This window comes from Lissotriton helveticus, chromosome 5_1, assembly GCF_964261635.1.
Source record: "Lissotriton helveticus chromosome 5_1, aLisHel1.1, whole genome shotgun sequence".
NCBI lineage: Eukaryota > Metazoa > Chordata > Amphibia > Caudata > Salamandridae > Lissotriton > Lissotriton helveticus.
The window spans coordinates 499,878,444-499,904,160 of NC_136065.1; the positions used below are offsets into that span (position 1 = coordinate 499,878,444).

General features: G+C 46.3%; 1 long non-coding RNA gene across 1 annotated transcript in view; it reads left to right on the forward strand.

Annotated features, from left to right (window-relative positions):
• LOC144753241 (uncharacterized) overlaps window positions 1-25,717 on the forward strand; it is a 335,228-nt gene that overhangs the window by 252,242 nt on the left and 57,269 nt on the right. The window lies entirely within an intron of this gene.

Here is a 25,717-nt window from a genome sequence, read left to right on the forward strand (position 1 = left end):
CATTACATTACATTTTTCAAATATTTTAAATTAATATTAAACATTTTGTTATATTTATTTTTATAGTTTTACTACATATTTCACAATTATTTAATATAAGGAGAAAAAAAACATTGTGTTAAATATTGTACTAATTTTGCAAATATTGAAGGTCATTTTACACAGATTCATTAATACATTTGTCATTATGGACTATTTTGTTGCTTTTGGGTCTTTTATTTTGTAACCGGGTTAGGTCGTTTTGTGTGATTTGGATGGAGAGCAGCTCGCGGTTGGGAGAAACTTAACGTCGCTTAAGGTAAGGTTTGTTTTATATGTTTTATGTGTATTTAATGTTATTTTTGAGACTAGTGTGGTGATATTTATTGTTGTTAGATTTAAGTGAGTCGTATTACAGGATTTATTATTGTTTATTAACGTGTGGTAGGTACACGTAGTTTTACCGTTTTTTTGGCTTGTTTGGAGAGTTACTATATAGATGTTTAAAGTATAAGTATTAGGAATATAATGTTAATACTAATGTTAGTAGTTGTTTATGTGTAGTTTTATGTGGGTGGGAATGTATGTTTTATATGTTTCTGTTCTAGGTGTTTGCCATTTCGGAAGGAGCGTTTTTTTTTAAGGAAGTGTTTGTTAGTTTTATTAACTACTGCATTTCTAACACTTCTTCAAACTTTTCGGTTTTCCTGGAGCGTTTATTTTATTTTTGAACAATTTTCGGGATTTTTATGGTTTATCAAAGGATCTTCGTTGGATGGATTATCGATTTTTGGTACATTTGCATTTTTGCATTTTTTTTGGGAACATTTTACACTACCTGGATTATTTTGGGGGAGAAGGATTTCCTGGATTGTCAACATGCATGGTGAGTTATTTTTTTTAAATATTTTGTGGGTGGGTAATGTATTTATAATTTTTGTTCTGTGTTATAGTAATGCATTGTAAGTAATTTGTGCATATTTATGTCAAGAATATATGAAATATATTGCATACATTTAAGAGTTTTGAAAATAAAGATTTTGATGTTGTTTTAATTGCTTAGGTTCCATTTATATGTACTTGTTTGGTGGTATTATTTATTTAGAGTAGTGGTTTGGCAATTAAGTTTAGGTATTCAATTCCTTTAGTACTAGGGTATAACTTTACTTGTTGTTCTAGGTATTTGTGCATTTGTTTGGTTTGTTTAGATGTTTTAGGGACTAGTTCAGTAATGGATTGTTCCATTCTAAACTCCTGGTAGCTTTTTTCTTTTTGAAGGCATTTAATGAATGTTTCTAAACTTGGTTTAGTTCTGCCAGTTGACTGTATAAAGGCATTGTGCCAACCTTCCACTGCGTTATTTGTTTTAGATTCTCCGTTTAAGGTGCTTTTGTAAACGTTCCACCAGGGTATTAGGAATTTAGGATTTCTTCTGTGGCCAGATCTATGGAGTCTGCCTACCCAGGTGTCTTCAAAGTAGTCCAAAAATGGACTCAGTTTTGCTTCATTTTGTTTATAAAAGGGGCTATCTATTAGAATGTTGTAGTGTTCTGCTACGTCTGTTTCTGGGACATAAGCTAGTGCAATGAGTTTTTTTATTTGATATGCAAAAGATGAGTTTGTTGCATATTCTATACTTAAGGTTGTCTTTTGTAGATGCCTCCATAGACACTGGTTTAAATGGTAGTAGCAGCCTTGAATGCAGGTATGGGGGTGTAATTTCAATATGCTTGAAAGCATTGCTTGTTCAAAATCTAGGATTATTTTTTCTGGGGAATAGTCATTAGTTTTTTGTTTGATTATATTTAATAATTCCATATATGTGGAATTAGTTTTATTTGGTAGTAGTGCATAAAGAAGAGGTATGTTGCAGTTATTATATAGGCCATGTATGGTGTATAATTGGAAAAATGGTTTGGGACAAATGTTAAAAGTCCCGTCCATCATCCAATATTGAGTTTGCTGAAGTTTTATTAAGTTAAGATTTGTTCCAAAAATTATAAGTCTTTTATCGTTGCTTTCATTGTCGTAAATGATAAATGGTTGTTTGTTTAGAGTTATGGTTTGGTTGGCATTTAAACTTATATCACTATATGTTCTTGGAGGTGTTGTGGTAGTAGTAGTACTTTTTTTTGTCCGTGCTATAGTTCTTTTTAGCAAAAAACAACAAGTGATGGACTGAATGTGGATCAATGTCACACACTCCCCCAGTCAAAAGATCTGGGGACCAAATCCATCGTTTTTTTGCACTCCACACCACCCTGGGTCAGATAATGGCTTTATGCAAATCAGCTCTGACCCTGTTGCCCCATGGGAACAGTCCAGTCCGAACTACAACAGCCATATCTTTCCCAGACCGGAATCAAGCATCCGAGGACCGGACAGGTTTCGAGGTAACACCTCTCTTCAGCCCGGCTAGCTTGACTCCAAGTGGTGTGGAGTGCCTGGGACCCACGTCTGGGCATCCCCAGCGCACTTAGGGCGGCAATTGCAAAAAACAACAAGTGATGGACTGAATGTGGATCAATGTCACACACTCCCCCAATCAAAAGATCTGGGCCCAAATCCATCGTTTTTTTGCACTCCACACCACCCTGGGTCAGATAATGGCTTTATGCAAATCAGCTCTGACCCTGTTGCCCCATGGGAACAGTCCAGTCCGAACTACAACAGCCATATCTTTCCCAGACCGGAATCAAGCATCCGAGGACCGGACCGGTTTCGAGGTAACACCTCTCTTCAGCCCGGCTAGCTTGACTCCAAGTGGTGTGGAGTGCCTGGGACCCACGTCTGGGCATCCCCAGCGCACTTAGGGCGGCAATTGCAAAAAACAACAAGTGATGGACTGAATGTGGATCAATGTCACACACTCCCCCAGTCAAAAGATCTGGGCCCAAATCCATCTTTTTTTGCACTCCACACCACCCTGGGTCAGATAATGGCTTTATGCAAATCAGCTCTGACCCTGTTGCCCCATGGGAACAGTCCAGTCCGAACTACAACAGCCATATCTTTCCCAGACCGGAATCAAGCATCCGAGGACCGGACCGGTTTCGAGGTAACACCTCTCTTCAGCCCGGCTAGCTTGACTCCAAGTGGTGTGGAGTGCCTGGGACCCACGTCTGGGCATCCCCAGCGCACTTAGGGCGGCAATTGCAAAAAACAACAAGTGATGGACTGAATGTGGATCAATGTCACACACTCCCCCAGTCAAAAGATCTGGGCCCAAATCCATCGTTTTTTTGCACTCCACACCACCCTGGGTCAGATAATGGCTTTATGCAAATCAGCTCTGACCCTGTTGCCCCATGGGAACAGTCCAGTCCGAACTACAACAGCCATATCTTTCCCAGACCGGAATCAAGCATCCGAGGACCGGACCGGTTTCGAGGTAACACCTCTCTTCAGCTCGGCTAGCTTGACTCCAAGTGGTGTGGAGTGCCTGGGACCCACGTCTGGGCATCCCCAGCGCACTTAGGGCGGCAATTGCAAAAAACAACAAGTGATGGACTGAATGTGGATCAATGTCACACACTCCCCCAGTCAAAAGATCTGGGCCCAAATCCATCGTTTTTTTGCACTCCACACCACCCTGGGTCAGATAATGGCTTTATGCAAATCAGCTCTGACCCTGTTGCCCCATGGGAACAGTCCAGTCCGAACTACAACAGCCATATCTTTCCCAGACCGGAATCAAGCATCCGAGGACCGGACCGGTTTCGAGGTAACACCTCTCTTCAGCCCGGCTAGCTTGACTCCAAGTGGTGTGGAGTGCCTGGGACCCACGTCTGGGCATCCCCAGCGCACTTAGGGCGGCAATTGCAAAAAACAACAAGTGATGGACTGAATGTGGATCAATGTCACACACTCCCCCAGTCAAAAGATCTGGGCCCAAATCCATCGTTTTTTTGCACTCCACACCACCCTGGGTCAGATAATGGCTTTATGCAAATCAGCTCTGACCCTGTTGCCCCATGGGAACAGTCCAGTCCGAACTACAACAGCCATATCTTTCCCAGACCGGAATCAAGCATCCGAGGACCGGACCGGTTTCGAGGTAACACCTCTCTTCAGCTCGGCTAGCTTGACTCCAAGTGGTGTGGAGTGCCTGGGACCCACGTCTGGGCATCCCCAGCGCACTTAGGGCGGCAATTGCAAAAAACAACAAGTGATGGACTGAATGTGGATCAATGTCACACACTCCCCCAGTCAAAAGATCTGGGCCCAAATCCATCGTTTTTTTGCACTCCACACCACCCTGGGTCAGATAATGGCTTTATGCAAATCAGCTCTGACCCTGTTGCCCCATGGGAACAGTCCAGTCCGAACTACAACAGCCATATCTTTCCCAGACCGGAATCAAGCATCCGAGGACCGGACCGGTTTCGAGGTAACACCTCTCTTCAGCCCGGCTAGCTTGACTCCAAGTGGTGTGGAGTGCCTGGGACCCACGTCTGGGCATCCCCAGCGCACTTAGGGCGGCAATTGCAAAAAACAACAAGTGATGGACTGAATGTGGATCAATGTCACACACTCCCCCAGTCAAAAGATCTGGGCCCAAATCCATCGTTTTTTTGCACTCCACACCACCCTGGGTCAGATAATGGCTTTATGCAAATCAGCTCTGACCCTGTTGCCCCATGGGAACAGTCCAGTCCGAACTACAACAGCCATATCTTTCCCAGACCGGAATCAAGCATCCGAGGACCGGACCGGTTTCGAGGTAACACCTCTCTTCAGCCCGGCTAGCTTGACTCCAAGTGGTGTGGAGTGCCTGGGACCCACGTCTGGGCATCCCCAGCGCACTTAGGGCGGCAATTGCAAAAAACAACAAGTGATGGACTGAATGTGGATCAATGTCACACACTCCCCCAGTCAAAAGATCTGGGCCCAAATCCATCGTTTTTTTGCACTCCACACCACCCTGGGTCAGATAATGGCTTTATGCAAATCAGCTCTGACCCTGTTGCCCCATGGGAACAGTCCAGTCCGAACTACAACAGCCATATCTTTCCCAGACCGGAATCAAGCATCCGAGGACCGGACCGGTTTCGAGGTAACACCTCTCTTCAGCCCGGCTAGCTTGACTCCAAGTGGTGTGGAGTGCCTGGGACCCACGTCTGGGCATCCCCAGCGCACTTAGGGCGGCAATTGCAAAAAACAACAAGTGATGGACTGAATGTGGATCAATGTCACACACTCCCCCAGTCAAAAGATCTGGGCCCAAATCCATCGTTTTTTTGCACTCCACACCACCCTGGGTCAGATAATGGCTTTATGCAAATCAGCTCTGACCCTGTTGCCCCATGGGAACAGTCCAGTCCGAACTACAACAGCCATATCTTTCCCAGACCGGAATCAAGCATCCGAGGACCGGACCGGTTTCGAGGTAACACCTCTCTTCAGCCCGGCTAGCTTGACTCCAAGTGGTGTGGAGTGCCTGGGACCCACGTCTGGGCATCCCCAGCGCACTTAGGGCGGCAATTGCAAAAAACAACAAGTGATGGACTGAATGTGGATCAATGTCACACACTCCCCCAGTCAAAAGATCTGGGCCCAAATCCATCGTTTTTTTGCACTCCACACCACCCTGGGTCAGATAATGGCTTTATGCAAATCAGCTCTGACCCTGTTGCCCCATGGGAACAGTCCAGTCCGAACTACAACAGCCATATCTTTCCCAGACCGGAATCAAGCATCCGAGGACCGGACCGGTTTCGAGGTAACACCTCTCTTCAGCCCGGCTAGCTTGACTCCAAGTGGTGTGGAGTGCCTGGGACCCACGTCTGGGCATCCCCAGCGCACTTAGGGCGGCAATTGCAAAAAACAACAAGTGATGGACTGAATGTGGATCAATGTCACACACTCCCCCAGTCAAAAGATCTGGGCCCAAATCCATCGTTTTTTTGCACTCCACACCACCCTGGGTCAGATAATGGCTTTATGCAAATCAGCTCTGACCCTGTTGCCCCATGGGAACAGTCCAGTCCGAACTACAACAGCCATATCTTTCCCAGACCGGAATCAAGCATCCGAGGACCGGACCGGTTTCGAGGTAACACCTCTCTTCAGCCCGGCTAGCTTGACTCCAAGTGGTGTGGAGTTCCTGGGACCCACGTCTGGGCATCCCCAGCGCACTTAGGGCGGCAATTGCAAAAAACAACAAGTGATGGACTGAATGTGGATCAATGTCACACACTCCCCCAGTCAAAAGATCTGGGCCCAAATCCATCGTTTTTTTGCACTCCACACCACCCTGGGTCAGATAATGGCTTTATGCAAATCAGCTCTGACCCTGTTGCCCCATGGGAACAGTCCAGTCCGAACTACAACAGCCATATCTTTCCCAGACCGGAATCAAGCATCCGAGGACCGGACCGGTTTCGAGGTAACACCTCTCTTCAGCCCAGCTAGCTTGACTCCAAGTGGTGTGGAGTGCCTGGGACCCACGTCTGGGCATCCCCAGCGCACTTAGGGCGGCAATTGCAAAAAACAACAAGTGATGGACTGAATGTGGATCAATGTCACACACTCCCCCAGTCAAAAGATCTGGGCCCAAATCCATCGTTTTTTTGCACTCCACACCACCCTGGGTCAGATAATGGCTTTATGCAAATCAGCTCTGACCCTGTTGCCCCATGGGAACAGTCCAGTCCGAACTACAACAGCCATATCTTTCCCAGACCGGAATCAAGCATCCCCGGACCGGACCGGTTCTTTTTAGTGCACGAACATTTGGCATCTGTGTTGTTGCTGTTTTAGGAATTTTGGGAATTTCTTCTTTTAATATGACACTGGTTGGTTTTTGGGAACCTGTGCTTGCTTCTTTTATGTTTTCTAATGCTGTTCTAACTTCTATTCCTGTTATGTTTGGTGGGTGGTTGTGTTCCCCTGTATAAAGTACAGTTGCTTCTCTAGTTGTTGCCCTTCCATAACACTTGTTAGAATAATATTTGCAACATTTCCAATTTACTTTCAACCCATATTGTTTCTCCTGGGTATAAGTGTAACCCATGTAGCAGAGTAATAGCTTTCCTTTCTGGCTGGTCACAAATTCTGCTCCTTCAGTCATTTTGTTGTTTGTAAATCTACAAGAGATATATTTATTAGTTATGTAAATGGTAATGTTTGTGTATAAAAATAATTAATTAAACAATACTTTAGTATATACTTACAATTTGTTCAAATCTGTGAAATATTTTGATATGCTTTGTTCTTCGGTTGTTGACTGTGTTTTCTGTTTGTCTCTGATCTGTAAGGTAAAAATAAGAGTAATTTTAATGATTTGCTTTTGTAGATTTTTAGAGTTTCAGGGCCAATTTTTAAATAAAATTGGCTGCTAATAACTTTAGGATATTATAAAAATTTGTGAATATACTTACTTTGTTACTTTTAGATAGGACGTTGGAGTAGAGTTGTCTGTTATTTCTTAGTAGAGTATTCTGTAGTAGTATCTGGGGAAAAAAAAGATTTATTAGAAATGTTAGCATGTCTTTAGGTTTTTAACATTTTATGTGTTACTTTCGTTATTATATATACACACTTATTTTGTTATATCTTTGTGAATTGGTAATTTATTTTCTTGTTTTTGACAGTAGAGTTTTCTGTAGTTTTAGGAGGGAAAAAAAGTAGACATTTGTTATTAATTAGAACATGTGCTGTTTTAGGCGTTTTAACTCTTAGTTTTGTATTTGGAGGTACTTACTTTGTAAGTGTTCTTTTTGATTGTATAATGTTGTTGTTTGTTCTTTTGTAGTATAGTCTTGTGTAGTCGTTTCTGAAATACAAATTTTCCTATGTTTTAGAAATGTAAACCAGTGTTTCATTTTAAACATGTTACTAGTTAATGAAGATGTTGAATATACTTATTTAGCTTTGTGTATCTTTCGTTCTCAGAGTATTTTTCTCTGTTTGTTGTCTGTCGAATTGTCTGTAGTGGTAGTAAAACATAGAAAGGAGATATGTATAATTAGTTACAAAATGTCCTCATTTATTTGGATTTTAGCTTTTAATTTAGTGAGTCATTATACTTACTTTCTTAGTTGTATCTTTATGTTTGAGTTCTGTATTCTTGTATTTGTTATGATAGTTATCTGCAGCGTTAGAAGAGAAATAAAAAAGTATAGGATTTTAATAATATGGTTTGTATTTTATTAAAAAGATTTAACTGTGTTTTAAATATAGACAATATATTTACAAATTTTAGCGTTTTATTTAATTATAAATCAGTTGTGTGGTATATCTTAGTATACTAATCTGTAGTTAATTGAGAAATGGAAAAGTGCATATTTAGTAATTATTTACATTTTAGTAGTAAAATATATTTATATTATTTGATTTACTTACTTGAAAGTCATGAATCAATTCTTCTAATTTTGATCTTCTTGTCGTTGTAGTGCAATTCATCCATAGATGTGTCTCCTTTCGTTTTTTTTAGCATGTGGTTTGTGTTTAATGGATAATTGTTTATATAGAGTATTGTAATTAGCAATTAGTTTGCTATTGGTTAATTTAGTATTTCTGTGTGTTTATTGGTTAGTTAGTATATTTGAATTTCGGTTAGGATTTTCATGTTGTTAGATAAGGTTAATGTAATTTATTTATGATTACAAGTAAATAAAATAAATATTTTTAAATATTTTGGAAATATAAGTAATAATTATTATATGTTGTTGAATTTAAAAATGTATTTAAAATTTATAAATAAATGAGAGGTGTTTATTTTATAGAAAATAATAATTTTTGGTGATAGTAATTATGTTTATATACATATTTAATATTATCGATATATTTTAAATTACGATATTATTGTGGACGATATTAGTGAAATCGATATTTTAGTACTTGTGTATACATTTTAATGTGATCGATATTTATGGTCTTCGATATGTATGTAGTCGATAATTTAGACATCGGTGTTTATGTATATCGATATTATGTTCCCGATATTTTGGTATATGTATAGTTAAGTATAGGATGTCGATATTAATGCTTCCGATATATTTGTGTCGATATTTTAGTATCTCGATAATGTGTCTTTCGATAATATGTCAGTGATTCATCCTAACTCCTAAACAATGAACTCTTCTACCTAACAAGCCTTTTGGCCTTGCACCTGCAAGCTGAAATACATAGGAACATTTCTCCAACCATTCAAAGCTACAATTCCATTTCTTACTGAGGACAGCTTTCCCCAAGGAGAAAATAATTTCTTCTCGACTAAGGTTAAGAAAAGAAAATATAGTTAGGCCTCTACGGTTTCAGCATGTCTCAGGCCTCTGCACTTTTAAATGCATTTCTAACACAGCACAACATTGCATTCTACTATTGTAACCCCTACAAATTTTGAAATAACATGACGCTCTCTCAGTTCCCCCCTTTGATGACCCATGTCATCACACCCTACACCATCCTTTGGGAAGAACCGACTTAAACAGAGCTTGTTGCCATTTTCCCCCTCCTGAGCATTTCCATATTCTTCAGACTTTGATACTGACTGTCCTGCAGTCTCTCCATATGTCTCTCTTGCACTTGCATTGATCTCTCCAATCGACTTGACCTGTACCACTTGTACACTCTAACCAATCCCCACAATCCAATCACACGACACACCACTATTATTATGGGTTTCAAGATGTAACCAAGAATCCCCTTCCCAAGATTGGCAAACCAATTACCAATCTTTCCAAATCCCTTTCCAATCCTTTCCCAAACAGTTTCTTCAGTCAAGTCCTCAAACTCATTATGAATCGCAGTAATGTTGCTTATATATTTCTCCAGATCCTTGCTATGTCCTGGTATATAAGTACAACATTCTAAAACCTTCAAAGGTTTACAGGCTCCTCCCTCTTTTGCTAGAAAAACGACTAATGCAAGACGATTTTGTAAAACCATAGTCCTTATCGACAACATCTCACCCTCAACCAACACTAAGGACTTAGCTGTATTCATGGATAATTCGTCTACACCGTTGCCAGCCTTCGGATCTTCACATCATTCAGAATCACTCCCACCATAGGTATCATTGCTCCAAAAACATCTCCAACTATGGCTCCTGCACTTTCACCTCGCTTTACTCTCACGTGTTCTCCTCCTTCTATTAGCTCAAAATCTTCTGTATGGTAAATCTTAGGGAAAATGATAGCTAAATAGCACGTTCCATACCACTTCTCAGGTAATCGCACATAAGCATTCCTCCCACAGACGAAATACACCGTCGGAATCACTTGCATCACACCTTATAAAAAGTCCTTTAAATAGTACTCTAGACTGAATGTATGCTCACACGTGGTGTGACCTACATTGACATTCTCATAATATGTCTGTGGTCGGTGAATACACAACTTCCCTTTCTGTACTTCTTCTAAAGCTATTGGACCAAAGTTCCCTTTAGTCTTGTGCAACCTTTCCTCATCTGTCTAATCCACTTTACCTTGTCCTGAATCTCGCAACTGTTTTTATTTTCGGTATCTATCTTCCACTTGATCAATAAATTTCTTCTCGGTCTCTGACAACAGGCACGTCAAATTATGACGGTGCGCATAAGCTGTATCCAACTCCTGGGTCGGAATGAAATGCGATCCAAGCCTGTCCTCTGACTTATAATAAGCATACTTATTCAAATGCTTATATGCCGGTACTTCAGGAAGCACCACATCATAATTTGAAAAGAAATATTCAAAATGATAGTGACCATAAAATATGCTAAGCAACAAACTACATGAAATTCCATAAGTCAATGGGAGATGATGGTATCTAATACCCTCGTCTACAGAAGCAGGCAATTGCATACACACATAGCAGTCTTTCGCATCCATCGCATCAATGTACTCATACAACAATTTCGCATATGCATTAAGCTTGAAATTACCCTTGGACAGATCTACATGTAATCTACGACTTTCTTCTAGCAGCAAAGCTCTGTCACGTCCTACCTTTACCTCTTCTTTGCTAGGAGTAGTAGGTGTAGGTGCACCCTCGACCTCTACTGCCTGCTCATGTGGTGCCAAGTATGAGACTACAACTAATAGAACAATGAAGAGTATTACTCCTCCTACAAGTGTTCCTACAATGCACCTAGCTCTACGATTCGGGTTCCCAGCCTCCATGGTCTCAGGACATGTTTCTCGAAACAGTCGTTCTGCAACAATATTCAAAAGTCTCTTTCTTCCTTCTTTACAATTGAAACACTCGATCCACACCTCAGAGGCTGAAAGTCCCCTTCGATTTCAGTTCCTTATTTACAGCAACAACAGGCAACCCTAACCCTTCTTCGTCCTCTATGGGAAGTCCCTACATTTCTTCTTCTTCCACTCGGACCTAGGTTATTTACAGCAAATATTTACAGCAGTCTCATTCATCAGTGATAAGGCTTGTTCCAACCGCTTCTAGCACATATTCCAAAAGTTCAAGACGAATAACAATGGATTCTTGAGCTGAAATTTCAGGGCCAAATTTAGGAAAAAGCAATCTACTCAAAATCAAATGACGAATTCTGCTTAAAATCGGAGGATCCAGAACAGTGATGGTCAGTACCCCTTCGATCTCGAGTCCTGGTACCAACAACAACACGTCCAACTTGATGTTAGGACTGTTACTGATCACCGTCACTGCCCTCACCCTTCCCGGTCTCAGTATACCTGGCATCAGTCACAGGGTAGGTCTACTCAGGAGTCGCGTACCTCCGGCAAGGCACTCTCTTTCGCCTTCATCTTCTTAATCCCTCATGAGTTTGCCTTTCCCCTCCTCCGTCTGATTCGGACTCTTCAGACACCTGGGCAAGATCTCTTCTGGAAACCAGTCTCAGGTTCAGTCGCCTTTGTCTTTCCGGCCACTGTTCCCCCGCTCTGCTGGTCCTCCTGCTCTCGACCCGCTCACTTTGCTCACAGTTCTCTTCAGCCAAGTTTGGCTTAGGGTCACTTTCACAGTCACTTCCCCTTTCAGAGACTGTTTCCAATTCACTTTCGCTATGACTCTCCTCAACTTGATCCAGTGAATCACCAGCTTCTTCAGACACCCTCACAGCTTGGCTTGTCCCCTCCTGTGGCCTTGCAGCTGCAGCTGGATTTTCATCAGGGAAAGAAGCTGTTTCTTCTAAGGGTGCTGGAACTCGACGGGTGTGTGAAGCATGCACCCAATTCGGTAGCCCACCACACTTCACAGCAGTGTTCATGATAAGGATGACTTGGTAGGGCCCCTTCCAACGAGCATCCAAACAGCTTTTCCTCACATGCTTCCGAACCAACACCCAGTCCCCCGGACTCAGGTCGTGGCAGAGATCACTGGGAGCCAGAACCACAGCAGCCTGCACCTGATAAGACACAGAACGGATGACATCAGCGAGTCCCTTGCAATAGTCAAGGATCAGATCATCTGTGATACTCAGCAAAGCTGTTGATGGCACCACTGGTAACCTCATTGCCCTCCCCATCAGTACTTCATGAGACGAGAGACCTGTTCTCCTGTCTGGGGTACTGCGCATACTCATCAGCATCAAACGCAAGGCATCTGGCCACTTAAGGGATGTGGAGGAACACACTTTCGCCATCCGAGCTTTCAGAGTTCTGTTGATCTGCTCCACTATCCCAGAAGTCTCTGGTCGATAACTACAATGGAGTCTTTGATCAATGTTCAATGCCGTACAAATCATCTTCATGACCTCACTATGGAAATGAGTTCCTCAGTCCGATTCCAATGAGGTCGGGACCCCGAACCTAGGCACTAGTTCCCTCAACAATAGCTTAGCTACTGTAAGTGTGTCGCACCTGAGTGTCAGGTATGCCTTCACCCACCACGAGAACACACACACCACCACCAAAATGTACCTCAAGTGATTACATTTGGGCATCTCGAAAAAATCCATTTGCATCCTGTTGAACGGTCCCCCTGACCTCCCAATGTGCCTCATGGTGACTGCCGTTCTTTTCCCAACATTCATTTGTTGACACGTAACACACCTTTGACATACAGCTTCGGCCACTGCAGAATACTTTGGATTGTACCATGTTTGTCTGAGCACTCGGATCATCGGATCTCTTCCCAAGTGAACTGCCCCATGAATTTGTCTCGCCATCGGACTCAACAGCTCATCTGGCAACATCGCTCTTCCATCAGACGAGACCCAAATGTCCACATTTCCTTTCACACAGCCTGAATTGATCCACACATTTTTCTCATGTTCAGACACTTGTTCTTGCATACATCTGAGCTCATCCCAAGTATCGGCCATGGCAAGCATCATGTCTAACTCAGTTCTTTCTTCACATCCCTCTATTTCTTGCTCGGTGAATGAATAACCTTGCTCGGCACAGAATCGTGCAACTTCGTCCGCTTAGCGATTTCCAAGTGATACGAAATCTGTTCCTTTACCATGAGCTGTGCACTTTACAACAGCAATTTCCAAAGGTTCCTGTAAAGCTTCTAAAAGCAGCCTAACAAATTCTCCATTCCGGATTGGTGTTCCTGATGAAGTCATGTACCCTCTCTGAGACCATAGCTGTCCATAATCATGAACTACACCAAACCCGTATTGGCTGTCGGTATAAATGGTAATCCGAATTCCCTTTGCGGCCAAACAGGCACGCGTCAAAGCTATAAGTTCAGCCACCTGAGTGGAGTATACTCCTTCCAGGCATGCAGCTTCGACAACTCCTGAAATGGTGCATACAGCAAATGCTGCTCTCAACTGACCAACACTGTCTCTTATACATGAACCATCGACAAAGAAAGTTTCATCAGGGTCAAGCAATGGCTCATCAACAATTTCAGGTCTCAGTTTGGTGTAAAGTTCAGTCACATCAAGACAATCATGGTCCTCACAATCTTCATCAAGCGTATTTGGCAACGGCATCAAGGTAGCAGGATTCATAATAGAGCACCGCTTAAAGGTCACATTCTCCGCAGCAAGTATAACCTGCTCGTAGCGTGTGAGCCTGTTGTTCGTCAAGTGCTGTGTCTTGGTCCTGGTCATCAACAGTTCAACTGAATGTGGTACAAAAACAGTCAATGAATGTCCCATAACAATGCTTTCACACCTTTCAATGCTAACACCTGTTGCAGCAATGGATTTAAGACATCCGGGCAGTGCTGAAGCTACTGGATCTAACGTAGCTGAGAAATAGGCAACTGTTCTACGGACACCTCCGTGCTCCTGAACTAAGACTGCTAATGCACAACCCTCTCGTTCACAGCAGAACAATGAAAAAGACTTATTGTAGTCGGGCATTCCCAGGGCCGGAGCACGACAAAGGTCCTCTCGCAACTCAAGGAACGCCTTCATACAGTCTTTGTCCCATGGTACCGGATCACTCACATCCTTGTGCGTCAGTCTCTGCAAAGGCTTCACCTTCAGTGAGAAGTTGGCAATCCACTGGCGGCAATAGCCAATCATCCCTAAGAACATCCTGACCTCTCTCTGCGTGGAAGGCACAGACATTTTCAAAATTGCCTCGATCCTATCTGGTGATACCTTCCTTTTACCCTTCTCTATCCTGTGTCCCAAATACTGCACCTCGTTCAAACAGTATTGTAACTTATTTGGCGAAACCTTGTGTCCGTTCTCTGCCACGCATCAACCCTGCACGCATCTTCAGCCTCTGATGCAACAAAGAGGTCGTCTATGTACTGGATGAGAACAGAGTTCTGAGGCAGTACTAGACTCTCAAGATTCTTTTTCAAAATCTGATTAAATGTCGATGGACTCTCTGTGTACCCCTGAGGGATACGACACCACGTTAAGACCCTGTTTTCCAGCCTGAAAGCAAATACAAATTGGCTATCCTCATGCAAAGGTATTGAAAAGAAAGCCTGACAAAGGTCTATCACAGTGAACCACTCAGCTTGGCATGGTATCTGAAATAAGATCACAGATGGATTCGGTACCACTGGACAACAAGGATAGTTGTTCACCCGGCGAAGATCCTGTACAATTCTGAACTTACCACTTGGTTTCTGCAATTCCATTATTGGCGAGTTACATGGACTCCCCAATATCTCCTTTAGTATTCCTTGTTTGATCATAGATTCAATCACAGGCTTTATCCCTGCATCCGTTTCTGGGGTCAGATTATACTGGGGTGTTCGGGGAAAATCGACATTCTCCTTGACCTGAATCTTGACTGGCTCAACACCCTTAATCAACCCAATGTCTTCTCCAGTAAAATCCCACACTACCTGGGAAACTGAGTCTCGCAGATCATAAGGAAGTTCCTCAACTGCCAAGGCAGGGTACATTTCTATGCACACATGCTGATTGGTAACCTTAAAGGTAGCATCATCATCATTAGTCTGTAATTCCACTCCTTTGGGGGTGCAATAGATGGTGCAATTGAGCTTGCATAAGAGATCTCTCCCTAACAAGCAAACAGGACTTGAATCACACCCCACAAATTGATGTCGACCTCTGAATGTCCCTATTCTCACAGGAATCGGTTCTGTTAAAGGATTCGTCATTTTCCTATTGGCAACACCTACAACTTGGATTGTCTGTCCCGAGAGGGGTAGGTTTGGGACTACTGCGGATCTCACAGTAGCACAGGTAGCACCAGTATCAACCAGAAATTTGGTAGGGTAACCATCAACATCAGCTTCTACGAATGGTCCCCTCTGGTCTACCTCCAGGACGGCCCCAAGAGTGCAGTCCTCCTCCCCTCTCAGGCACCGTCAGACTAACGGGTCCAAGTAACAATCATCGCCTCCTTCAAGAAGGGGCATCTGCCGAACAGTCCGAGTCCCTGTCGATATCTTTGGTGGCTTGGGAACCTGTACTCGAGGAGCCAAGGTCCCCCCTTTGATCGACTTGGTCTTTGCTACTGCTGTCGTTGTCACCTGAGGCACCTGTTCCTGCACCAGTTCCTCCTCCTGCTGCTCCCGATTTGCAGGGTTATAAGGACACTCTCGTCTCCAGTGTCCAATCTGGTGACACGGATGGCAATCTGTAGTCTTTTTCAACGTTGCTATATCTGCCCTGGGCTAAGCGTCGTCCCCATTTCCCTTTTTCTGTCCATTTTGTTTCCTCCCTAAGGTACCTCCCTTGTCTGCCGATTGCATCTGGACCATCATCAGCTTGGCCTTGAGCTGTTTGTGCTTTGAGTCTATTTCATCGCTACAGTATCTAGCATATCTCAAAATCTCATCCAGCGGTTTGTTCTGCCAGCAAATTAAATGTTGCTGGATCATAAGACAAATATCAGGCCTCAACCCTAGAACGAACTTTGACACAAACTGTCCCATGTCCCTAGGATTCATCACGTCTAACCCACTGTACTGCTTACAGACCTGTAACAATCACTCATAGTACTCATGTACTGTCTCCTTAGGCTCCCGAGTCGTCCGGTCTATTTTCACCCAATCAATATCCTGTGGTGGTACCTTAGATTTCAACCATGTGATCACTTGCTCATATTTTTTCATTACAAGAGGTGAGGGTCCATTTGTGGCAGCATCCCGCTCTGGCTCCACAATGGGCCAGTCAACAACGACCTGGCATCCTATCCACAAATCTCCTGGAACAACAATGTCAAACAAGGTGTTCAAATCAATCCACAGCACCTTCAAAATCTTAACAAACATCTCTACCTGCTTGTACCACTCAACTGGGTTCTCTCGCAGCTTTGGGAAATCATTTGTAAAGGCAGCCAAGTCTCCCCTACTCCAGGGCACATGCACATATCCCCCAATAGGCCACCTCCCGCAAAGGGTATGACTCAATTCCCGCCATCCCCGTCCGGCAGGGGGTGTCTCAATAGTACTCCTTCTAACACTTGTCTTCTTCGACCACCTTTCTTCCCATTTGTCAAGCCTACTCCACGCCCGTATAATCAGTTCCCAAATGTGGGTCTTTAATCCGATCACTCTTTTCTCTTCCATATCCTGGTCAGTATATTGCAGTCTGTGATTACCCTCCAAACTTTTTGTCTTAGACAGGTCCACATCATATTTGTCTGCTAATTCAGTCAGTTTCTCGTGATATGATCTAGCTTTCCGAGTCACATCCTTCGCCACAAACAGCAACTCATCTGGTTCATAGAGCTCAATCCTTTCTAAGGGCAAGTTTCCTTCAACAACTGTCTGTCCACGAAACTACCGGACATCCACCTCTGCCTTCAATCGCATCACATCAATTCATTTTTCCTTTATTGCCGCACTCAAGGTGCCATGACTAGATGCACCACTCGATTCCCTGGACTCATTGTCCTGTCCCCTGCTTCTACAGATTTCAGGGGTGTTGGGAGGAATTGTCCTATTTCCAGTATTCCCATGATCCCATCCCTCTCTTGTCCTGTCACTTTGAGCCCCTTCAGCTGACTCCCTTAAGTCCGGCCTCGACTCCCCTATAGATTTTGGTCTCGGAACCCTCAAATCCATTGGACCCCTAGAGAATCTGCTGATGCCGGCAATGGGGTACTCCACCCTGTAGGCCTTGGTATCTGACCCGCCCCGTGTACCATACAATCTCGTTCACTGTTTATGCTCCCTTCCGTACCCATCCGTGATGGACTCTCACCATGTGTATGCTCTGGATTATACACTGACACTATGGGGCCAATAGTGACCGGTACTGTAAGAGCATCCGGCAGCCTCTGAGAACCGCCACTTCCCACATTCTGTCTTTCTCCTTTCGAGATTTTTCCCACGACCTCAGTTCTGGGGGGGACTTGCGGTACCCTTACTTCCTTCCCGGGCCGACTTCTCCTCCCCAGCCTCTAAATTGTATGGGGGTGGTCTCTCTGATAACAGCCTTTCTATCAAGCTATCATCCGTGTCACTGTCATCGTCCTCGGTGCTCTTTCTCTGCACATCCTCTGTGTTGGACCTAGATTTGTCAGGTCACATAGGGTATGTCCGAATGAGGTCGCACACTGCTCGTCCCATCAGCATGTGACCCCGGAGCATGATGGTCGATGTGGTCGGTATAAGTGGGTGCGCTTCTACCCGAGTCTTGAGTCTTGAGGGTGTTCACTGGTGTGCTTGCAATCCCTGGACACGTGTTTCGCGTTCATTAACGCTCATCAGCAGGGCTAGCGGTGTGCGCTCCATTGATGACTAAACACAATATGGCTCCCTTGAGCTTTGGGCCGACGGGCTCTTGGACGACGCACCTGCGTGCCGGTTCTGGCATCGAGGCCTTTGACTGTTGTGTGGCGGCCTTCTCTTCCACCCCTAATGATCTTTCTCTACTGATGAGGGAAGTTATCCCGAAACCCGAGACATGTCTCGGGCGATATCCTAAAACCCGGGACATGTATCGGGTCTAGAGATTCATCAGTCCAACAAGTACCGACTTGCACCCACCTGGGTGATCCACTAAAGAACTACAAGTACCAGAGTCCCGAGGGGCGATCCGGAGGAGGGGCTAGCGGTGTGCGCTCCATTGATGACTAAACAGGTCACATAGGGTAGCCTGGCCTAGGGCAAGACAATCAGTTATTAGAGGCACATGTGTAAAGGTTGCTCACCACCCAGCAGTAACTCCCTGCAATTCCACTCAAAAATGACGCTACACCAGTCTTTTTGTAGGAAAATACGTGCTGCTTTATAAAAATAATATTTTGTTGATTTGATGACTTAATATCAGATTTCAATACATCAAATAAGCTCGCATGTCATTATTACTTTTCCTTTCTTGGTCAAAACATTAACAATCACATTGGGTTCAACTCCTGTGGTTTAAATAGATTTTCCCACACGCTCTAGCTCTAGTACGAATTTCTGTAGTTCACAAGCACCTTTACAAAACCAGCAAGGCTGAATTTTTATCAATACAGTCTCAGAGATATTTTATATGAGTCAATTCAGCTCACAACTCCAGCTCTAGGGTTAACATGTACTTGTTCCCTTACATACAACCCAAAAGAAGGGGAAGGATTGATAGTTACCCCCTTTTTCTTCTAATTCCGGATTACTTCAACCTGACCTTAAGACTCACTTTAGGTTATACCCCCCCTGGTGATAGAGCGCTGGATACCCAGGACAGTTGTAGCCCTGCACTCTTTCTCTATCCCCAATTCGGCCCTTCTCTCCCTCCAGAAGTCGGTTAGGTATTCACCAGAACGTAATCTAATGCAGGCATAAAGTCACCCAGATACCTAGGCAAGGGACTCTCCGCAATGCTCCTTCTCGGAGGTTAGTCCGCTACTTGAGGAGGGCTTTCTGTTCTCCTTAGGCGTTCCGTCACGCTCCTCGTGACGAGTCCCACCTCCCTCCAGAACGGCAGCCCCGGCTTACTTGACCCTGCTGCCGGTTACCGGTGGAAGTTGAGGCGCCGATATGCGGGATCAGAAGGCGCTTGACGGCCCTCCGGTTACCTGCCGCCTCAGTCTCTGGTAGGAAAGCTTCTGCCTCGGGGTGCTTGGTGGCCGCAGTCCTCACCGCCCGTCACTCTCCTCAGACGTCGGGCCCCTCTCAGACTGCGCAGCTGTCGATGCGGGGATACTTCCCCATGCGATCCTTCTTCGACTGCTGGGCATGCGCAAGGACGTCACGGCCGCACCTCTTCCGACGCTCTCGCCTGGCTGCTCCCGCCTCGCTGCTCCTCACGCCGGGGTCCCGCCTCTCTCGATCCGCCTCCTCAGACACGGCTCACTTCCGCGGACACCTCCCAGTACTTCACCAGCTCGTCGGGGAAATCAGAGCTAGACAGAACCTTTACCCCTCGCGGAGCTTCCAGTTGGGCAGGCCAGGTTCCCGGACACGGTGAGACTTAGAAAAGGATAACGCTAGCTCCTTGAATACTTCAGGGCAAACTCTCAGCGCTGCAGTTGATGAAAATGTTCTTCAGGGTTACACTCCTCCTCACAAGCACGTCTCCATTCAATAACTTCAGAGACTTCAGTATGTGCTGGAGAGGTCATTTGAGGCTTTTAGGAATGGGTTCCCTGGTAGGGCTCGGTCAACATGGGTGGATACAGGTCAGCACAGAAGTTCAATCCGCCCACAGGTCAGTTTCACTCCTGGTCAAGCGCTGTTCTCTCCTCAGTGTCGCCTCCCTCCTCACCAGATCCACTCTCTAGCAATCACTGGACATCACAAAATGGCTGCCTTGCATCCTGCCTTATATAGGTCTCCCTCTGAAGGTCCAGCAAAGTCCAGAAGGTTCTGGAAAGGCTCTATGTTAACCTATGGGGCTTTCTAGGGGATGACAGTTGTGGCAGTTAATATCCACCATTTTGTTGATCTGGGTGAATCCCAGTCAGAAAAGGCACCTAGGCCTGAGGTGAAAAACTATGAGGGCAAAAGAGCATCTATCCCCCAGGCCAACTCCATAAAAATAGTCCAGTGGACACAAAAAGATAGAAAGGGAATGAGGGGCAAAAAGGGGACAAAATAAATAATTAATAGGAGGGACTACCCAAAGGCAGACAGGTCTAACACGCGTCCCCCCCAGCTGAAAGTGGGGAGAGCTACCCAACCCCTTGGGAGTCCTCATCACTAAGGCGGAAATACCTGGAGAGACCGTCTGCATTGGCGTGGTCCACTCCAGGCCGATGTTCCACCCGGAAGTCCATTCCCTGTAGGGAGATGGACCATCTCAACAGCTTGGGATTTTCCCCCTTCATCTGCATCAGCCAACGAAGGGGGCGGTGGTCAGTCTGAACCAGGAAGTGCGAGCCAAACAGGTATGGCTGCAGCTTCTTCAGAGCCCACACCACCGCAAAAGCCTCCCTCTCAATTGCACTCCACTTCTGTTCCCGGGGAAGCAGTCTCCTGGATAGGAAAACTACAGGCTGATCCAGACCCTCTTCATTAAGTTGCGATAACGCTGCCCCAATGCCATGTTCTGATGCATCTGTCTGGACAATGAACTCCTTGGAGAAGTCTGGGGCCCTCAGGACCGGTGCTGCACACATTGCCTGCTTCAACTTTTCAAAGGCTTGCTGACAAGCCTCTGTCCAAACTACCCGTCGAGGTTGTTTCTTTGAGGTAAGCTCTGTGAGGGGCGCTACAATAGTGCCATATCCCTTCACAAAGCGACGGTAGTAACCGGTGAGGCCCAGGAAAGCTCGGACCTCAGTCTGGGTCTTGGGGGTTCCCAGGCCATGATTGCCTCAATCTTTGCCTGGAGGGGCTGCACTGTTCCCCTACCCACCAAGTGTCCAAGGTACACAACCGACCCCTGCCCAATCTGACATTTGCTGGCTTTGATTGTCAAGCCAGCTTGTTTCAGGGCCTGGAGAACTGCTTGCAAATGTTGCAAATGGTCCTCCCAACTGCTGCTGATGACAGCAATGTCATCCAGGTAGGCAGCGGAGAAACCCTCCATTCCGGAGAGGACCTGGTTCACCAGCCGCTGAAATGTAGCAGGGGCATTCTTGAGCCCAAAGGGCATCACACAAAATTGGAAGTGTCCCTCAGGCGTGGAGAAGGCTGACCTTTCCTTTGCTCCATCTGTCAAGGAGATCTGCCAGTACCCTGAAGTGAGGTCAAAGGTACTGAGATATTGGCCAGCTCCTAGCCGGTCAATTAATTCATCCGCCCTAGGGATCGGATGAGCATCAGTTTTGGTAACTGAGTTCAGTCCCCGGTAATCCACACAGAACCTCAGTTCTGGAGTGGTGCCTGGTGGAGCGGCTTTTGGCACTAGAACCACCGGACTGGACCAGGGGCTGCTGGAAGGTTCTATAACTCCTAGCTCCAGCATCTTGGTAACCTCTCCATGGATGCTAGCCTTCACCTTGTCTGACAGCCGGTAGGTCTTTGACTTCACTGGTGGGCTGTCTCCTATGTCCACATCATGGGTACACAGGTGGGTCCTTCCCGGGACAAGGGAGAACAACGTAGAGTACTGCTCCAGTATCTGGCGGCAGTCCTCCCGCTGTTCAGGAGTTAGGGATGGGGAGAGAATCACTCCGTCCACTGACCCATCCTTTTCTTGAGACAAGAACAAGTCTGGGAGAGGTTCGCTTTCCGCTTCCTCTCCTCCATCAGTCACCATCATTAAGATGACCTCGGGCCTCTCATGGTGGGGTTTGAGTCGGTTAGCATGTAGCACCCATAGGGGCTGTCGAGGGGTATTAAGGTCCACCAGGTATGTGGCCTTACCCTTCTTTTCTAACACCTCAAAGGGGCCTGTCCAGCGATCCTGGAGGGCACTTAGCTCTCCAGGCTCCATCACCCACACTTTCTGGCCAGGCTCCAACTCCACCGGGTGAGCGTAGTGGTTATACCACTCCTTCATTACTGCCTGGCTGGCCTCCAAGTTGTCAGAAGCTTGCTTCCACAACTTCGCCATTTGGCTCCTGAAGGCCAGCATGTAGCTCACCACATCCTGGGGGGGTTTCCTGGGAGACTTTTCCCATCCATCCTTCACCAGGCTGAGAGGACCGCGTACAGGGTGCCCATACAGAAGCTCAAAGGGGCTGAAGCCCACTCCCTTCTGTGGCACTTCCCTGTAGGAGAATAGCAAACAGGGTAGGAGGACGTCCCATTTCCTCCGCAGGCTTTCAGGCAGACTTCTGATCATGCCCTTCAAGGTCTTGTTGAACCTTTCTACCAGTCCATTGGACTGGGGGTGATAGGGAGTGGTGAACCGGTAGGTCACTCCACACTCCTTCCACATTGCCCGCATGTACGCTGACATAAAGTTGGTTCCCCTGTCGGACACAACTTCCTTGGGGAAACCCACTCGGGTAAAGATCCCCATCAGGGCCCTAGCCACCAAAGGTGCAGTGACAGTCCTCAGAGGGATTGCCTCGGGGTACCGTGTGGCATGATCCACCAGAACCAGGATAAACCTGTGACCAGCTGTTGTTGGTGGATCCAATGGCCCTACAATGTCGATGCCCACCCTTTCAAAGGGGGTGCTAACGACAGGAAGTGGTTCCAGGGGAGCTTTCAGCTTCACCCCTGTTTTCCCACTGGCCTGGCAGGTTACACATGTCCGACAGTAGGTGTTAGACGCCACTTTCATCTGAGGCCAGTAAAAGTGGGGGACAAGCCGAGCAAAGGTCTTGTCCTGACCTAAGTGTCCTGCCAAGGGAATTTCATGAGCCAATTCCAGCAGAAAGGCTCGGTATCGTTGCGGGACTACCAAGGCCCTTGATGAACCAGGTAAGGGTACCTTGGGTTCACTGTAGAGGAGTCCATCCTCCCAGTAAATGTGGTAGTGTCCCGCAACGTCCCCTGCTGCCTGGGCTTCAACCTGTCGCCTCAGTCCCTCAAGGGTAGGGCACTCCTTCTGGCCCTTACAGAACTCTTCTCTGGTAGGCCCTCCCTCCACATGCCACTCAGCAGGGATGGGCAGGTCCTCCAGAGAAACTACTCCCCCTCCACGGACTCCTTGTCCACCACCGCAGGTGGCCGATCTGTCACATGGGGTGTGGAAGCCGAAGCAGGCTTCTCCTGTCTTCGGGTCTGTCCCTTTTTGGCAGCAGGTTGGGCCATTGTTCCAGGCTCCAACCCAGGCGAACTCCCTCTCCGGGCAGTCGCAGACCTTGTGCTTACACAGGCCCAGTCAGGTGTACCCAGCATCTCTGAATGCGTCCGGTATTCCACCTCTCTCCAAGCATTGTGCTCCATGTCATTCCCCAGCAGACAATCAACTGGCACGGCAGGGCTTACGGCAACTCGAAGTGAACCTGCAACCCCTTCCCACTCAAAAGGAACCTCGGCCACAGGGTAGTGGCCCATTCTGCCGTCAGCCATCGCGGCGGGGTGGAGTACATTGGGAATCACCTGCTCTGGAGACACCAGATGACTTCTCACCATAGTCATACTGGCTCCTGTATCTCTCAGAGCCTCCCCTCTCTGGCCATTGATGGTGATCCATTGCCCATACTTGATAGTATTTGGGGGCATCTGAATCTTAGGAACCATCTCCCGTTCTCCCAGGGACACTAAGGTGACACCCGCCCACTCACCCCCCTTATCTAAGGGCAACTCCTCCCCGAGCGCTACACTAGCTACTCCCGGGGCTTTGCCTCCGGTGGGAGGGGGTGGTCTCTTTGGGCATCTGACATCTCCCTTATAATATCCAACACCACCACACTCGAAGCAGTGGACAACCCTTGGCTGCTGGCTTTGGCCAGGATGAGGGTTTATGGGCGGGTTAGCCTTAGGGGGTGAAACCTGTTCCCTTTCCCTGGAAACTGTTTTGGGGACCTTTAGAGAACTCCCGCTTTTTATCTCCCCCTCCTTCTTCTGAGGGGTGCCCTGTCCGGCCTTTTGGGAATCCCCTCCAGTCCCCTTTGAGGACACCCGGGTACTTGCCCAGATGTCCGGCTCCGCTGCAAGCTTCCGGGGGTTGGTCAGCTTGCTGTCCACCAGGTGCTGGCGCAGCTCGGGAAAACATTTCTCGAGTAGATGCTCTTTTTAGAAAAAGGTAATCCAGACCCTCATAGTCCATCACCTCACTGCCCTGTACCCAGTCCTCCAATGCCTTCCTCGCATAATCCAGGAAATCCACCCAGTTCTGGGTGCTTAACTTGTGGCTCCCCCTGAACTTTTAGCGATACTTTTCCGGGGTTAGCCCAAACTTTCTAATCAATGCTAACTTCATGGTGGGGTAGTTGGTCTGCTCCTTTGGTTCTAAGGCTAACAAAGTGTCCCGTCCAGTAGGAGGCATATACTTATACAACCCACCCCCCCAGTGCTTTTCCTGGATCCCATGGGCTCTTAAGGAAACCTCATAGGCAGCCAGCCACTTGGCTATGTCATCCCCCTGACTATAGCTGGCAACTATATCCTTAGGCAGGTAGGGCCTGGACTCCCTGGTTGGTTCTCTGATTTCGCTGCCACCATTTGGAGAGTTGGCGAGTCCTAACTGTAGAGCCTTGAGTTCTAGCTCTTTTAGTCTAAGCTCATGAGTCATCCTCTGTTCCTCCCTCCCCTGATCTAACTTGGCCAACTCCCATTTCAGTTGCCTCTTTTCCCTCCTGTCTGTGAGTTCCGCTTCGGTCAAGCTTCCCCCGGAGACACTACTGCCCCCCCTAGAGGAGGTCATTGGTCCTGGGAGTAGGTTTCACACCTCAGGGTGGAATAATCCCTCTACCTCTATGACCGTGTCCCGGTCTGTCCCCTCATCCTCCTCCTTCCCTTCTCTGCGCGCTTCCACCCAAGCCCTCAAACTGGTCTGGAGTTCCCCCTTCTTGGCACCACGCTTAAAGAACACTCCCATTTGTTGACAGAAGTCTTTTAGCTGGGCCACTGAATAAGTGTCCAGTTCTTCCAGTGCAAATTCCATTTTGCTAAAGGCAATTCAAGGTCAAGCACACAAAAAGAATAGAGTTACAAGGGCAACCTGAAGCTACCTCCACCCCACCACCAGGAATAAATTTGGGAAAAAAAAAAAGTAGTAATTAGGAAGTCCGCCAGGAGAAAACTCCAGGTGTAGGTCAGTGGATTACACTTAGTTACTGCAGAGTAGTCGCAACCACAGTTCTCATCCCACCGCTAGACACCAATATGTTGGACCTAGATTTGTCAGGTCACATAGGTTAGCCTGGCCTAGGGCAAGACAATCAGTTATTAGAGGCACACGTGTAATGTTGCTCACCACCCAGCAGTAACTCCCTGCAATTCCACTCAAAAATGACGCTACACCAGTCTTTTTGTAGGAAAATATGTGCTGCTTTATAAAAATAATATTTTGTTGATTTGATGACTTAATATCAGATTTCAATACATCAAATAAGCTCGCATGTCATTATTACTTTTCCTTTCTTGGTCAAAACATTAACAATCACATTGGGTTCAACTCCTGTGGTTTAAATAGATTTTCCCACACACTCTAGCTCTAGTACGA